The sequence below is a fragment of the Geotrypetes seraphini genome, chromosome 1 (assembly GCF_902459505.1).
Source record: "Geotrypetes seraphini chromosome 1, aGeoSer1.1, whole genome shotgun sequence".
Taxonomy (NCBI): Eukaryota; Metazoa; Chordata; class Amphibia; order Gymnophiona; family Dermophiidae; genus Geotrypetes; species Geotrypetes seraphini.
This window is the reverse complement of record NC_047084.1, coordinates 529439298-529456960: the sequence shown is the minus strand read 5'-3', so window position 1 is coordinate 529456960 and position 17663 is coordinate 529439298. Positions and strand designations below refer to the sequence as shown.

The 17663-nt window shown below is 43.3% G+C and overlaps 1 pseudogene; it reads right to left on the bottom strand.

Moving 5' to 3' along the window:
• Positions 1 to 13369: 13369 nt before the first annotated feature.
• On the bottom strand, positions 13370 to 13691 carry LOC117367228 (annotated as a pseudogene).
• Between the last annotated feature and the right edge of the window lie 3972 nt (positions 13692 to 17663).

The window sequence follows — 17663 nt, the reverse complement described above, 5'->3', positions numbered from 1 at the left end:
ATGTAAAATGTCAAAAATATAAAAAAAAAGACAGATCATACAACCCTCCAAAATGAAGGTATTCAGAAGCCTCTCCCCTATCTGTTTACTTCACTTAACAAAACAGCATTCAAATAGGGCTGTTTCAAACCCTTTCTAAACTGAAGCAACGTTACATGTATACAGCTCATATTCAGTGCCTTACTTGCATATATAACAAGGCAAAGTTAGGACTATGTTTTGTGTAGTCCTGCATTCCTGGTTAGCTTTGCAGGCACCGACACTGAGGGCTCCTTTTAATAAGGTACGCTAGCATTTTTAGCGCACGCGGCAGATTAGCGCATGTTAACCTCGCGCTACACAGCCAGAACTAACGCCAGCTCAATGCTGGCGTTAGCGTTTAGCACGCGCTATTCCGTATGTTAAAGCCCTAACGCAGCTTAGTAAAAGAAGCCCTGAATATCACTAGCATAACTCTCAGTTCCGCCCTGACTCCGGCCTTGAACTATCCCAGTACGATCCAGTGTGTGCCATGGTAGTCATACTGGGTTTTGACAATGTGCAGTTAAGTGCTGCTGAAACTCTGGGGATGATCTGCTCAATATGATTTAAGCCTTTCCTGCCCAGTTAAATCATTCTGATGACTGACTCCTAAATTCATAAAGTGAGTATATAGTAAAAAATATTATGCTATAAGCCAAGAAAGTTTGGCATAATCCCACAGGGAAATACTTTTAAAACCAATAGGAGAAAATTTTTTTTCACTCAGAGAATAGTTAAGCTCTGGAACGCGTTGCCAGAGGTTGTGTTAAGAGTGGATAGCGTAGCTGGTTTTAAGAAAGGTTGGACAAGTTCCTGGAGGAAAAGTCCATAGTCTGTTATTGAGAAAGATATGGGGGAAGCCACTACTTGCCCTGTATTGGTAGCATAGAATATTGCTATTCCTTGGGTTTTGGCCAGGTACTGGTGACCTGGATTGGCCACCATGAGAACGGGCTACTGGACTTGATGGATCATTGGTCTGATTCCAGTAAGGCTATTCTTTTGTTCTTATGTCCTTATTTTTATGAGAATACGAATGTTACAGCCTTATATTTAGAGCATGCATTGCAAAAAAATAAATAAATGAGAGCTTTGGCAAACACTGCAACCTTTAAACTCAATACTTTTTTCCTTTTCATTTCACAATGCAAAGAACAATAAATGTCAAGTCGCTGATTTTACAATTTGACAAAAAATGCAGAACTTCTGTGTAGATTAACTCTTTTCAACCTTTGACATATGCTGATATTTCACCTGCACATGCTGTAGACTTCTGACAGAATAGAGCAGGATAGACCCAAGAGATGAGGATTAACCTGAAATAAGGAACATATGCCAACCTATGGAAAACACCCCTGAAGTGGTGCTCAACTTGGCTCCTCTCTTCGCTTTCTCTTTTTGATGTATACAAAAGAGCATTCATCTGTCACACCCTAAGACAGTGCAGTATCATCTAGCAGAACATTACAAAATACATGCATAATCCCACAGGGCATGAGGCCTTCATTCCTCACCAATATTCAAAAGGATTTAATCAGGCAATATTCAATCTGGTTGAATCCCACTGAATGGAGCAGCCACTAATCGGCAGCACTCAGGTATCACCTATATGGCGGTACAGTGGGTTTTTAGTGGGCTCACACTTTCCACCAGAAATGTACTAGGTAGAGTGGAATATGGGCCTGGGTCTCCTTCTCTGCAGTCCAAGTGTCGGTTTAAGCCGTCTTTGGATGTCTATGTTTTTTAAAATGAGCCCCATAATGTCCATTCTTCCCTCAGTAACTAGGTTTTGGAGGAATGCAATTACCAGGGTTTCGGACTGAACACATCTTGTCTTATCCTGTCGTTTTCCTTTAGATGGATTGTAATACCTACCCCTTCTTTTTCTGCACTTGTCCTCACTCAATTTCCTGTTAGTCATTCATTGTTTTAATTGTGATGTTATCAAACCACTTTGAAAGCCTGATTAAAAGCCTTTGATACATAGAGGGTCATTGTCGATAGGTTCTCTATTGTGGGTACAAGTCTTTGGAATGCTCTTCTGATTTAGAAACGTTTATGTGCGGAGTGGAGTAATTTGAAGAAATTATTGAAAACTCAGCTATTTGTAACAGCATTTATGCAAATTATTTGGATGGTAGAGAGACAGACTTATTTTAAGGGAAGAAGTGTTTTATGTGTGGTAGAATTTTAAAAGGTCTGTTTTATGTTATATATGTTTGCATGAAAACCGCCTTGGTTCTAAGCAGTGTATAAATTATAGAAATAAATAAACAGTGGAAGAAGCACAGCTGTGAAATGAACTACGGCTGGGATAGAAAGAAAGCAAAGAGCAGAACAAAAAAAATTGCCTACATAAAGGAAACTATCCAAGCAACTAAATAAGTAAGCAAGTTATTTGTCAAAGTGGCACTGGACAGTTAAGAGATGCTTAGAATGATAGTATTAGGGAGGCTAAGGGCTAGATTCACTAAGGCCACGGATTGAATCTGATCCTTGAGCGATCCGATCCCTGTCCGGGGGGCTGATTCACAAAGCACCCTCATGCAAATGATGGCGATCGGAATCACGCCCCCAACCGACCGCACGGATCGCTCTCCAGCGATCCCGACGCATGAGCATACCCTGAAGAAAGCCACAGCATGGTGGCTGAAACGTCGGTTTCTATCTGACAAAGATGCAGTGAGACCCGGAAACCTACAACAAGCACAATGCCAGCTGCAGACACCCCGAGAGAACATCAAAAGCAGTGTCAAGTCAGATCTACATATAAGAGAGAGAGAGTATATTCAAATCTATTTTCAGGCATATTTACTGCAGCTATTCTACACGTCTGAACACTTGCACAAAGACAGAGAACAGCAAGTAAATACATGAACAAATGAATTAAAACCTTTAATGGCTTACCCCAATCACAGCCCTAAACAGCAAAATCAGAAATAAAAGCAATTTGATCCAAATCCATATCAAAACTAAGGGGTTTTAATACAAGCCAGCACACCAACCCTCAGTGGCGTACCTAGGGTATGTGGCACCCGGGGCCCATCATTTTTTGACACCCCCCCCCCCATGTAAAAATTTATTTATTTTTTTTTTTTTTTGCAATAACCATGAAATGGAATAAATGGTCAGAATAGAAACAGGCAGTGAAAATTTTCTTTTATTGAACCTCATATATGTAACCATTATTCCAAACATAACATAACATAAATTATGTCTAAATTGTCATGACATTAGAAGTACATATGGAGTAGTTGCAGGTGATGCTTGGGACAGTTCTGATTGTGTTAGTTCGGTTTTATGTGTTTTTTGAATAGAAGGGTTTTTATTTCTTTTTGAAGGTTTTGCAGTCTGTGGTTGATATCAATTGGTTGTAGAGTTGGGGGTCGAGTGTTGCAGCTCGAATGGCTAGGAGGTTGTCGAACAGTTTTTTTTCTTTTGACGTTTTTGGTTGGAGGGTGTGTGAATGGTGCACAAGTTCTCCTATGTCTGTTTGAAGTGGATTGAATTATTTAGCTGAAGAAATTAGTTACCCCCCCATTCCACACACATTAATTCTCTTCCATTTTTGTTCCCATTATAAAAAAACACTGATGTTCCCAGGAAAAAAATACATTAAAATAAGAAGTGAAAACAAAGGCCCCTACAGATGAGAACATAACATAAGAATAGCCTAACTGGGTCAGACCAATGGTCCATCATGCCCAGTAGCCCATTCTCATGGTAGCCAATCCAGGACACTAATACCTGGTCAAAACCCAAAGAGTAGCAACATTCCATGCTACCGATCCAGGGCAAGCAGACACTTCCCCCATGTCTTAATAACAGATTATGGACTTTTCCTCCAGGAATTTGTCCAAATCTTTCTTAAAACCAGCTACACTATCTGCTTTTACCATAACTTCTGGCCACTTCATTTTTAAGTTTAGATCTTTCCTTTCAAACAGAGACCTTGCTAGATGTCAAATACAGCACAAGGTAACTTCACATGGACTTAGCTGTGCAGGAAATGTGAATCTCCTCATACACCCACCATATAGTGCAAAAATGTGCAAAGGTCTGTTTTTTTCTTTCGATCACTACATAGCCTAATGCCACACAAGCAGCGCTGTTACAAACATATTCTGTAGGTCAATGCTAAGGATAACAAAGTTTCCTTCCTTGGACCAGAAGGAGATAAACCACTGGAAGAGATCCCAAAACAACACCCAAAGACCCACTCAGTGTGTGAATCAGTTGAGTGGAGTGGACTAACTGGGGGGTGGAAATGGGCCCGGAGTTTGCTCAGCAGAATTTCCCAGACCACCTCTTCCTCTCAACACATTGACACGCTGCCACCATCACCACTAGGAACACCTCACTGGGTAGGCCAGCTATGCTATAAACTTTATAAAACACATTATTATATTTTCTTATAAAGCACATATTTTAACTGACCTCTCTGACATCCTCAGCCTTTCCATTCACAAAAATAGAAGGAAGAAAAGTTCCCATTTCCTGCTGTCTCATGTCCCCGGCCTATACAATATTTTTTTTCTGCAGACCCTTCAAAAGTCTGACCAAATCCTCGTTTCACTTGCATTATAAAGTACTGAGGATGCCATCTCTCCCCAATCCCAGGTCCTAAAGTCTAAGACAGTAGCGCAAACTAATGCTGCCAGATACAGGAAAAAAAATTTTTGATTCGATTCAGCCCTATTGAATTGGTTTTTCAATTCAATTTTCCTGCCCAGTTGGGTGATTTTTTTCAAAACTCCTGGTGGGTTTTATAGCTTTTTCACCCCCTTTGGCTTCTCCTAACCACACTGGCGCTGTGGTGTAAATAAAATAAAGAAACAAAAAGGACTTTTCCTCTTTCTGTTAAATCCTAGCTCACGTTTGCAGTCCAACACCAGCTCTGGCAGGATACACATTTCAAATCTGACATGTTATAATCACAAAACAGAAAATAAAATTAATTTTTCTACCTTTTGTTGTCTGGTTATATTTCAAATCTTGTTGGTCCAAGGCTCTGGTTTTCTTCTGATAACTTGCTTGCCAGGGTCTCCTTCTTTCTGCATGCTAACCATCCATCTGCCAACTCTGTCCTCCCTTTCCATTTCCCTTCCCTTCCCAGGAAGTCTGGTATCTTTCCTTTTTTTCATCTCCCCCACAGATCCACCTTTTCTTAAATACCCTTTCATCCGGCATCTCTCCCTCCTTCCCCACCATCCCAGAGTCCACCATCTCTCCCTTTCTTTTCCTAATTACCCTCCTATCCAGTATCTCTATCACCATCCCTTGTGTCCAATTTCTCTCCCTTTCTGTTCCTTCCCTCCCTAAATCCCATGGTCCATCATCTCTCTCCCTCTCCTCTATTTTCAGACCCATTATTTCTTCCCCCCCCCCAAAGTTTGGCATATGCATGTCTCTTTGAACACCCCCTTCCCTCCGTGTACTTCTAAATCATGGTCCCCCCCAAAGGCCTGTCCCCCCTTAAAGGTCTGCCTGTCCCACCTTGAAGGCCTGCACCCCCCTTGAAGGCCTGTCCCTTCCCCTTGTAGGCCTGTCCCCCCCTTGAATTCCTGCCTGCCTGTCCCCCCTTGAAGGTCTGCACCCCCCGAAGGCCTGCACCCCCCCGAAGGCCTGTCCCCCACTTGAAGGCCTGTCCCACCCCCTTGTAGCTTCTCCCCCCCCCCCTTGTAGGCCTGTCCCCCCTTGAAGGCCTGCCTGCCTGCCTTTCCCCCCTTGAAGGCCTGTCCCCCCTTGAAGGCCTGCACCCCCTTGAAGGCCTGCACCACCCCCCTCGAAGGCCTGCACTCCCTTGAAGGTCTGCACCCCCCCCCGAAGGCCTGTCCCCCACTTGAAGGCTTGTACCACCCCCTTGTAGCTTCTCCCCCCCTTGAAGGCCTGCACCCCCTTGAAGGACTGCACCCCCCCCCCCCGAAGGCCTGCTCTCCCTTGAAGGTCTGCACCCCCCCGAAGGCCTGTCCCCCCCTTGAAGGCCTGCCCCCCCCTTGAAGGCCTGTCCCACCCCCTTGTAGGCCTGTCCCCCCCTTGTAGGCCTGTCCCCCCTTTAAGGCCTGCCTGCCTGCCTTTCCCCCCCTTGAAGGCCTGTCTCCCCCTTGAAGGCCTGCACACCCCTTGAAGGCCTGCACCCCCCCCTTGAAGGCCTGTCCCACCCCCTTGTAGGCCTGTCCCCCCCTTGTAGGCCTGTCCCCCCTTTAAGGCCTGCCTGCCTGCCTTTCCCCCCCTTGAAGGCCTGTCCCCCCCTTGAAGGCCTGCACCCCCCTTGAAGGCCTGCACCCCCCTTGAAGGCCTGCACCCCCCCTTGAAGGCCTGTCCCCCCCCTTGTAGGCCTGTCCCCCCCCCTTGTAGGCCTGTCCCCCCCTTGAAGGCCTGCCTGCCTTTCCCCCCTTGAAGGCCTGTTCCCCCCCTTGAAGGCCTGCACCCCCTTGAAGGTCTGCACCCCCCCAAAGGCCTACACCCCCCCCGAAGGCCTGCACCCCCCTGAAGGCCTGCCTGCCCCCCTTGAAGGCCTGCACCCCTTGAAGGTCTGCACCCCCCCCGAAGGCCTGTCCCCCCTTGAAGGCCTGCCTGCCTGCCTGTCACCCCCCTCCCCCTTGAAAGCCTGCTTGCCTGCCCGCCCGCCCCACCCTGAAGGCCTGATGCCCCGACCCACCCCGAAGGACCGCTCGCCCCCCTGGCCTCCCCGCACCACCTATAAAGCAGCCGCAGCAGGATCGCGAAGTCAGCGTCAGCGATCCCTGCGCTGCTTCCTGCGCCACGGTCCCGCCCCTCCTCTGACGTCAGAGGAGGGGCGGGATCGCGGCGCAGGAAGCAGCGCAGGGATGCTGACGCTGACTTCGCGATCCTGCTGCGGGCTGCTTCACAGGTGGTGCAGGAAGGTCAGTGGGGCGAGCGGTCCTTCGGGGGTGGCGGGGGACTGAACGGCAAGGCCGGGAACACCCCCTTAGGGCTGGCACCCGGGGCGGCTCGCCCCCCCCGCCCCCCCTAGGTACGCCACTGCCAACCCTTGAGCTAAAACAAGAACCTCAAAGCATATCTGGTCATATCTAACTAGATAAATACCAAAACACAGAACACACAGCAAAATATTTTACTTTGCATCACCGCACTAAACTTAGCACATTTATACTTCAGGGAAGGAAAGCCTCAAAATCCCTCCCAATTTTTACTTTTTTTTTTTTTCTTTTATGTTATCCTTATCGACTTCAAAAAAATAAAATAAAATCATTTTTTGACCTTGAGGCTAAGAAAGTCCTCAACACTTTTTTTTAATTTGAGAAGCCAATGGCTGAGACCTTTCACTCTCCTTTCCCCCATTATCTCCAAAAACATTATATAGTGCTGTTTGCTAAACTGGCCTGAAAAGCCTCTGGAAATAGCTCTGACCCTGGGTCTAATCTCTGGTGATGTCAGTATAGGTCGCCAAAGCCTTGTGATATGCCTGTAAGGCAATGGTCTCAAACTCATGGCCTGGGGGCCACATGCGGCTCGCCAGGTACTATTTTGAGGCCCTCGGTATGTTTATCATAATCACAAAAGTAAAATAAAACAGTTTCTTGATCATATGTCTCTTTAGCTATAAATTACAATATTATTATTAAGACTTAGCCAAAAGGAAAGATATATAAACTATAAGACATTAACTATTTTTTTCTGAGGCCCTCCAAGTGCCTACAAATCCAAAATGTGGCCCTGCAAAGTGTTTGAGTTTGAGACCACTGGCATAGAGGGAGGTTAAGCAGGGTTTCATAAGGAGGGAGATAAACAGAATGGAATATCCAAAGCCACTTCAGTCCACAACAGGCCCTATATTAAGGCTACCTATATTAGTAGATAATATAAGGGGTTCCCTCAATTCTTTCTGTTAAATAAGGGCCCCTTTTACAAAGCCTTGTGACTTTTCATCACGCACTAACCCCCGCGCTGGCCGAAAAACTACCGCCTGTTCAAGAGGAGGCAATAGCGGCCAGCGCAGCCGGCGGTTTAGTGCGTGCTATTATGTGCATTAAACTGCTAGCGCAGCTTTGTAAAAGGAGCCCTAAAAACTGTTTAGAGCTAGCATGTTAGATACTATAAAGATTAGTGTTCTCGTTTAATGCTTCACTGTGAATACTATAATTATCTTTTTTAAAAAAACATATGGAATCCATTTAAATGTTGAAGTTATCTTATGCCATTTAGCATTAAAATGAATGTTAATTTTTTATACTAGGTATAATTATTTTGCAGTTGTATGGAGACAGTGGTGGTTTTGAGATTTTATAGTGAGAGTTGCTACGATGGGACATGTTTTCAAATTGTGTGTCTGCTTACATATTGGACTTCTGGTTTAGCTTTTAGTAGTAAGTGGGGAGGGAGGGGGAAGAAGAGGCATCCCACATCCTCCATTATCCACTCAATCTGTCACTGAATAACGAACGAGGCAAGCAAAGCTAAAAATATATCATCTTAATGTTGAAGGCAGTATTATAATGCAAGGTCAACTTACAATGTTGCCTAGAAAAAAAGATTGCATGCCCTGAGTTTGAAACTTGTTAATCCATAAGAAAGCCGTTAGGTTTCCTCAGAATTTTCAGCAACTCCTTTTGAATTTATATGCTATATGATAAAAGAGACCTTATCTTGAATAAATAGTTTTTTGTTTTGTATCTTTCACTTTCCATTTATATTTTTTTGCTTTCAATTAACTGATAATGGAGGCTATGGAGCTCATTAAAAAAAAAACAACAACAAATGAAAGAAAGACATTCAAAAGACCGCATAAGCCAGGATGTCCAAGTGTTGATTTTCGAAACCACCTTTCTAGACTTCTCGCTAGACCTTTTGCCCGCTGTGCATCCAAACTTCGAGGCGGCGTGTTGGAAGTGTGTTATGCGTGGGCTTTGGGCGGGCTTAACACTTAGACGTTTGCAGTGATAATCAAAACTTTCCCAAGACGTCCTGAATGGAACTTAGACGTCCTGAGCTAGACCTGTTTTAAAAGCCTCTAAGTGCCACAATGAACCCATACTGAACGGATAACCACTGCAGGGATATAAAGGAATGACCCTCCCAAGTAATGACCCCTCCCCACACACACATTCCCCAAGGGGTCACTGACCCCCTTCCCAACCCAGAAACATCTGAATGAAACAGTACATATCTGTCTCTAGAGCAGCAGCACCTTTTGTGAGAAAGCCTACTAGAGCTGCTCACAGGTGTCTTAAGTAGCCTGGTGAGTGGTCTAGGGCAGTGTTTCTCAACTTTTTCAAGCAAAGTACCCCCTAAGTCTAACAAATATCAACCAAGTACCCCCGCCCAAACTCCACCCAGACCCGCCCAAGATCAGCCCCAGACCCCACCCCCATAATAACAGTACTAATTGTAATGCAATTTCTTCCATTCATTTTTCATATATGCACAATATAATCTTATTAATACATAATGGTAACCACACAATAAAAAACAAACAAACACAAAGCACACTGTATGCAGAGAAAATGTTAATTATCATTTATATTTGTGTTTTTTGTTTTGTTCAAAGAGGTCAAGGCAGATGACTTTAAAATATGCAATGGCACCTCAGTAACAACTATAGAAAAATAGACAAAAATAGTGCTAAATATAGACAGCAGATATAAATTCTCAAAACTGACGCATTTTGATCACTAAATTGAAAATAAAATCAGTTTCCCTACCTTTGTTGTCTGGTGATTTCATGAGTCTCTGACTGTACTTCCTTCTGACTGTGCAGCCAATATTTCTTTCTTTCTGCCTCCTGCAGGCTTCCTCTCCTCCGGACCTCATTCCCTTCCCCAACCAACTTCTCTCTCTGTCCCTCCATGAGTCCAACTTTTCTTCCTCTCTCCACCACCCCTATTGGCAACATGTCTCCTTTTATCTCTCTCACTGTCCATCGGTCTGGAGAGATCCAGGCATCTCTTCCACCCCCTCTACTGCCACATTCAACATTTCTCCGTCTCTCATCCCCTGGATCATGTGCAGCATTTTTCACCACTGTCCACTGGCCCCTTGCCCATTTCTCCTTCTATCATCCCCTCCAGCACAATGCCACATCTCTCCCTCCATCACTATGTCCAACATTCCCCCCTTGCATCTTCTTCAATCTGTCCCTCTGTTCTCTCTCCACCACCATAGCCAACATTTATCCCTCTCATCCTTCTATTCCCCATGCATCTCTACCTTACTCCCCTCTCTCTCTTTCTATGCCCAATTTTCCTCTTTCTTCCTTTCCCTATTTGTACTATCTTTTTCCCTCTCACTCACACACTCATGCCCAACAATTCTCCCTTTCTATTCTCTCTCTCCTATGTCCTAAGATAGTGCCCCCTTCCTCCCTCCCTTCTGTGTCCCATGTTCATGCCCCCTCCCTTCCTTCTATGTCAAGTTTGTGCCCCCAACTCCTCCCTCTCCCTGCCTTCCAGCCTTTGTCCCAAAATCATGCCCCTCTCATGTCCCAATGCGCTCCTTCCCCCCTCCTTTCTCACTTTGTCCCAGATCATGTCCCCTTACTTGTTCGAGCCGCACTTGCTCCTTCTGCCTTCAGCGAAACTTGTTGGGGAGATGCGCAGGCCGAGCAGTTCACACGCTGCACATGGCTAACCCACAAGCCTTCCCTCTGACGTCAGCTCTGTAATGTTCCTGGCGCGAGCAGCAACTCCCAACCTACTGTTGCACCTGGTAGGTTCTCCCTCTGATGTCACTTCCTAGACGTGGGTCCAGGAAATGACATCAGAAGAAGAACCCATGCAGGCGTGACAACAGGTTGGGGGTTGCTGCTCATGCTAGGAACATTACAGAGGTACGAGGAAGGGAAGTGGCACACGTGCGTGGCAGTGGGGGCGGGGTGGCAGAGAGGAGGATGGGTGTTGCACCTCTACCAAGACTGTGCCCAGGGTGGATTGCCCCCCCTTACTATGCCACTGATGGCAGGATTGGCAGCAGCAGGAAGAGTTTACAGGAGAGATAGATGAAGTTTGGTTTTCCTCTTGGTTCAGCTACTAAGCCTGGCTTTCCATTCTTATTCCCGCTACAGGCTAGCTTTTGGAATCTATGACCTGTGTGACTGTGCAGGGTACCATGAATGATGGAGTACTGCTATAGTGGTTTGCCACACCCAAATCCTTCCACACACTTTTTTGTTCAAGCATTTGATTGATATTAGAATTCCTATTTAGATAGAAGACTGTTGAACCATTTTTGGAGAAGAGTTATATATGGGTAGATGTGGCGGTTTTGCCTTATCTGATGTTATTATACGTCCATTCTATTTTAAATAAAAATAAATAATGTGGACCACAAAAAGAGCGGAGTGGAGGTATAACAGTGCTGGACAGAAAATGAAGGAGAAAGAAGGGGTGTTTGGTAAAAGGACAGAGTAAGAGGGATGTTGTATGGATTCACCACAAATAAAGGAGGGGGGGCATTGTGCTAAAGTTATCACCAACTGAAGTGCCAGTTTCCATTTTTGCAGAAGGCACTATAGTCAGTGCTAACTCAGATCCATAAGTCAAGCACTTACTCTGTAACCACTAGAGCTTTAACTGGTAGGCTGGAAGATAGAGGGATGATATGAATGGATACCTTTACGTTTACCATTTTACTTTTCAGCATGTGTTCTTTGGGATTTTTTAGTCTGCAAGAACAAGAAGTATCTGAGCCAATCAGGATCTTAGGCTTCTCCCTGGTGCATCCCAGAATACACTGGGAAAGGGAAGACCCGCCAGATTGGCCGGCCGGACCTTCTGTTTACAATGTATAGGGAGGGGAAGTTGGGGGGAGTTGTCTCTCCTTTAGGGGGATTGCTGTGTGGGTAGGGTTGGCAGGTGGATGGGGTGATTGGTGTGTGGGAGTGGGGTGTCGGCCGGTCACCGGGTGAGGGGTGTTTATAGGGGGGTGTTCTGGCAGGAGGGAGTAGGCATCCTTTCTGCCTATCACAGTTGGGTGGGGGAGCTGTTTTTTTGGGGGGGTGTCTGGCTTTTGGGGCTTAGACTTTTTTGGGGTTTATAATGTGTTGTAAGTGTAGACGTAGTGGTGGTATGCTGAATGTAGAGGTAGTATATCCCGCAGTCAAAAGTCAGACATTGATAAACCATTCACATCAATATACACTATTCAATGTCATTTAGCCTCTTTAATTCCTTGCTATATTCTATCAGGGCTTCAACAAATGCTATGTGGATCGGGATGGTACAGACAAGTTTTGAAAGGGGGGACTTTTCTTGAAGCAGCCTAATGGCGAAAATGTCAAAATGACAAGTCCCTTCCCGATGAGATATAAGAAAAAGAGTAAAAGATAAAACTAAGATAAGTTTTTAACACAAGTATTAAGTTATTGACTTTTGCACATAACACTTTAATAGTTTGATTTAAAAAATGAAGAAAATAAGAATACAACGGGGCTAGTGAAGAAGCCAAAGCCATAAAAAATACGTTTGGCAACCATTGAAAATGTTTGGTGATCAAATGGCATATCTGAAGCCCTGATAGAATATAGTGAGGAATTAAAGAGGCTAAATGACATTGAATAGTGTATATTGATGTGAACGTAGAGTTAGGCCATTCTCAAAAAAAAACCCTCATTTTTTTTTTCAGAATGGACATTTTTCCTGCTTCTATTTTCAGCATTTAAGGCCTAGGCCAAAGGGGGACTTAGATGCTTTTTTTTTTATTATGCCTCTCCACATGTCATATAAATATTGAAATAAAGAAAATAAATAAATATATTGATGCAAATTGGCCTTCTGAAAATGCAAGTTGTTTTAGTTGGCAAAAATGGCAGCAGAGAAGGAAGGTGCAAATATCCATGAGTATTTTTTCCTTTGAACTATAAAAGGGCATTCTAAGTATAGAGATGATGTAAACCCCATCAGTGCACATGACTAAGGGCTCCTTTTATTAAGCCGCGCTAGCCACGTTAACCCCTGCGCTGGCCAAAAACTATCGCCTGCTCAAGAGGAGGCGGTAGCGGCTAGCGCGGCTCCCGGTTTAGCGCACGCTATTACACGCGTTAAACCGCTAACGCGGCTTGATAAAAGGAGCCCTAAGCTTCAATCTACTCATCACTAGGCTTTTTTCTCCTTAGTCCCACATCTATGGAATTCTCTAACCTTCGAGCTCCATTCAGAGCTCACATATATTAAATTTAGGGCTCTTCTTTTTTGTTTTTTTTTTAGGATTGCAATTTTGTATTATATTATTGAAGTTTACAAGCATAAAACTAAAGATCTCATGGGAGGAGGCTCCATGCATGAGAATTTCACAACTATAAGATACAAATAATTTAGAAAGTTAACTAAATAACACTGAGAATAAGGGTTTTCACATTGGATATGAGATAAAAGGTGGAAAGTGCTCTGCTTTTATTTGACAATACAGAAGTCATTGTGCTCCAGCTGAGCAAGCTTCCTCTCACTGTGAAATTCTGCACGTTTAATGTGTGATTTTGGACTTCCTTTTTTCTGCAACCACTGCTGCATTTCTCGGATCCTGGACATGGGTCCCTGAAGCTGTCCCTGCACAATGCTATGTTCTGTATTCTGCACCCAGCCCACCAGCCCCAGCTGTTTTCCTTCAGCCTGTGTAAATTTTCAGAAAAATACACCTTGGACTTTCCCAAAAACCTCATAATTCACCGAGATCAAGGGATCTTCCTCAGCCATGTTCCCACCTTCTGCGATCCGGCTCCGAGATGCTAATTTAGGGCTCTCCTAAAAACTCATATTTTTGCTAGGGACTTTGGACCAGATGTTCCTCTTTTGTCTTCTTTTGTTGTATTTCTCACTTTTCTTATTCTTTCTGTCCTATTGCAGATGTAGTTCCTTTATTTTCTAGATCATTGCAAACTGCCATGTTGCCTTGAGAACGCCGGTATATAAAAAAACTTAATAAACATAAACATAACTAGAGTAAACATTCCTTTCCTCACAACTTGGTTTTCAAATTTCCCCCTTCTTTACAAAGCCACGCTAGTGTTTGTAATGCTGTTTGCGGCGGTAAGAATGCCAATGCTCATAGAAATCATAGGAGCGTTGGAGTTCTTACCGCCGCAGCCGGTGCTAAAAACGCTAGTGTGGCTTTGTAAAGGAAGAGATTTGTGCATTACTGCCCTAATAATAAAAAAAGAGAACAGCTTCATCGAATATAAATTTAAATTAATTGGGGAATTATTAAGGGGTCCTTTTACAAAGGCGCGGTAGCGGTTTAACGTGCAGAATACCACGCGTTAAACCGCCTGCCGTGCTAGTACCTAACGCCTTCATTGACGAGGCGTTAGGATTTTAGGCTGCCGCGGGGGTTAGTGCGTGATGAAATGTCCGACGCGCTAACCCCCGTAGCGCACCTTGATAAAAGGAGCCCTAAGGTTTCAAGGTTTATTGAAATTTGATATCCCGCCTTATCCAAATTCAAAGCGGTTTTACAAAATTAAAATAGCAAGTTTACAGCAATTTTTTTACAAATGAGAAAAGGGGCAAGAACTAGCTCAAAAGACATAGACGTAAGTTTCAAGTTTCTTTAAAATTTCTTATTCCGCCCAATCAAGCCTTCTAGGCAGGGTACAAAAATGCCAAAACAATGTGCCAAATAAAATACATTTTAAACAGAAACAGACGATAAGAACGAGTTGCTTGACATGTTTCTTTAGAAGTTTGGCTGTCAGTACTTCTTTCAGTACGTTCCTAAAGGTCTTTTTCAAGACTACCTGAAAAAGAGATACCACTGTAATATCCTGTTATCAGTCTGGTATGTCCCCTGAGGAAGGCAGTGTTCTGCCGAAACCAGGATCCTAGTCGGGACTTCCCATAGGAACGTTCAATAAAATTCCTTGTGTTGTATTGTGACATCGGCTTTGCCTTTCTTTTGTTTTGCTTCTCGAGATGCTGGGTAAAGGAAGACTCCTCTTTTTCTGTCGGGATTCAGTGCTCTCAAATGGAGAAAGTGTTTTTTAACATCTGAGTGGATGCCCGCCTAGAATATAATGATCATTATAGGATATGGTTTGATATAAGAGCTAAAGCAGAGTACAGACGCATAAATCTCAAAGTACTGGATTTAAAATATGCTGATTTTAGCAGAATGGGGGAGTACATGAAAAAGAACTGACAGGGTAGGTAGACACAGGAGAACTGAAAAAAGACAGTGATTCAAGCTGAAAGCAGCTATAAACAAGGGAACAGATCTTTATATTAGAGAAGAACACAAAAACAAGAAAAATAGGAAGTTTATCTGATACAGTTCTCCAAAAAAGTGGATGAAAAAATAAAGGCAAAAGAGACATCATTCAAACAATACAGAAATACACAAGAGGATCATAGAAAAAAAAGTTATCAGATAACACTCAAGGAAGTGGAAAAGAGAGAAATACAGTAAGCAAAAGTATAGATGAAAGAAAAAAACCCACCACAAATGTTGAGAAGTGATAATTTTAAAATAAATTGAGGAAAGATACTAAAAACAGCTATGTGGAGAGTGATGGGAATAAAGTGGACATGCTAAACAAATGTTTCTGTTCTATATTCACAGAGGAAAATGCTGGACAAGTACCATGGGCTGCCAAGGGTATATCTGGGAATGAAATGTTCCATTTATGAAAGAAAATGTTTATAAAACAAACTTGAAAATGAACAAAACTATGGGGCCAGATGTGATACATTCCAGAATACTAAGGGAGCTCAGAGAAATTCTACTGAGGCCTTTTTAAGGATTTATTCAATAGATCTTTAGAGAAGGGAGAAGTTCCACCGGATTAGAGACAAGCAGATGTGGTTTCTCTTCAGAAAAGCGGACCAAGGAAGAAATGGGAAACTATGAGCCAGTAAGCCTGAAGTCAATGGTAGGAAAAATGATGGAGTTGCTGATGAAGGTCGCAAGATCTGAGGCAACATGGTTTGACCAAAGGAAAAGTCTGCTAAATGAATCTGATTGATTTCTTTGAGGTCCACCACTATTTAATACTAAATGGGATCAGTGGTCAAAAAATATGAACAACTTCCAAACTATCCCCACTATATCCACTGTTACTAGTGCTCAATATTAACATCAAACAAGAAGGAAATGCCTCAGAAAATCAGGGGTCTCATACCTTTCGTTATAAGTTACCCCCTCTCTTCAATCATCGGCAAAAAAAACCCTCCTTCCTCTCTTTCTAACTTTTATTTTACATGTTGTGTAAAATATTTATTTATATTATTGATTCTTATATTTATAAATTCTTTTATTAATTTTTGTAAAACATTTTTCTTTTGTATTTCTGATTCTTTAGCGCTCTAGTAACATCCTAAATTTAAAAATGTCAGCAAACAAACTTCTAAGGGCTCCTTTTATTAAGCTGCAGTAGCGTTTTTAGCGCCCGCTGCAGATTAGCGCGCACTAACCCCCGTGCTACGCGGAAGAACTAATGCCAGCTCAATAGAGGCGTTAGCGTCTAGCGCGCATGGCATTGTAGCGTGTGCTAAAACCGCTAGCGCAGCTTAATAAAAGGAGCCCTATATGTATTCCTTATAAAGCACATTTAAAACTTCGAAGAAAAAAAATCTTTCTCAGTGTGCTGCATTTGTATTTGCAGTTCTTGATTCATTGCATTCTCCTTCTCTCATACAGAGTTTCTCCAAAGGCAGCTGTTCTCTTCTTATTTCTCTAATTTGTTTATCCTCTTGTATGGTGTCCTTCCAATTGCAACTCCTTTTCTTTTCAAGCCAAAATTTTGCAGCAATGTTCTCAAGCTGCTGCATCATGATTTTATCATACCAACAACTCAGCATATGTACTGTATATGAACGGTTTTCGGGCTTCAAGTCAGACAGCTTTCAGATACTCAGACAACACTCAGGCAATATAAAAGTGTGATTTTTTTGAGTGACAGAGAACTGGATATAAGATGTGCACTAGATGTAATCTACTTGGATTATAGCAAAACTCGTACGGTTCCTCAAAGGAGACTCATGAATAAAAAACTGAATGGGCTGAATTTAGGGGTGAACTATATTAGAAACTGAATGATTGACAGAGGTGGTAAATGGAATCTGCTTGGAAGAGAAGAAGGTGAGTGGTGGAATGCCTCAGGGTTCGGTACTGTGACCAATTCTATTTAATATATTTGTGAGTGACATTGCCAAAAGGATAGAAGGGAAAGTTTGCATTTTTGTGGATGACCCAAAGATTATCAACAGAGTCAATGCCCTGGAGAGAGTAGGAGGGAATAGAGAAGGTGCTAGATGAAGTGGAGGTGGGGGGAGTGGGAGATGCTGGATGGGTGAGATTTATAGAATGACAGGTTGCAAGGGGGGAGAGTCACTAGAAGCCTCACCTTGCATTCAATTCTGGTTGCAGTATCCCAGAAAAGTTATAGTGGAATAGAAAAGGCTCAAAGATGAGTGACCATAATGATGAAGATAAAAATCCTCTCGTATGAGGAAAGGCTAAACAAATTAGGGCTTTTCAGCTTTGAAAACAAACAGCTTAGGGGAGATATGATTGAGGTCTAAAAAATCCTGAGTGGTGGAGAATGGGTAAAAATGACTAGGAGGCACTCAAGGGAAATTCTATAACCAGTGGCTAAACGTAGGCATCGGGAGGCGCCCTGACGATGCCTAAGTTAATTGAAAAACGCTTGTTTCTGAGCACCAGGAGAGATA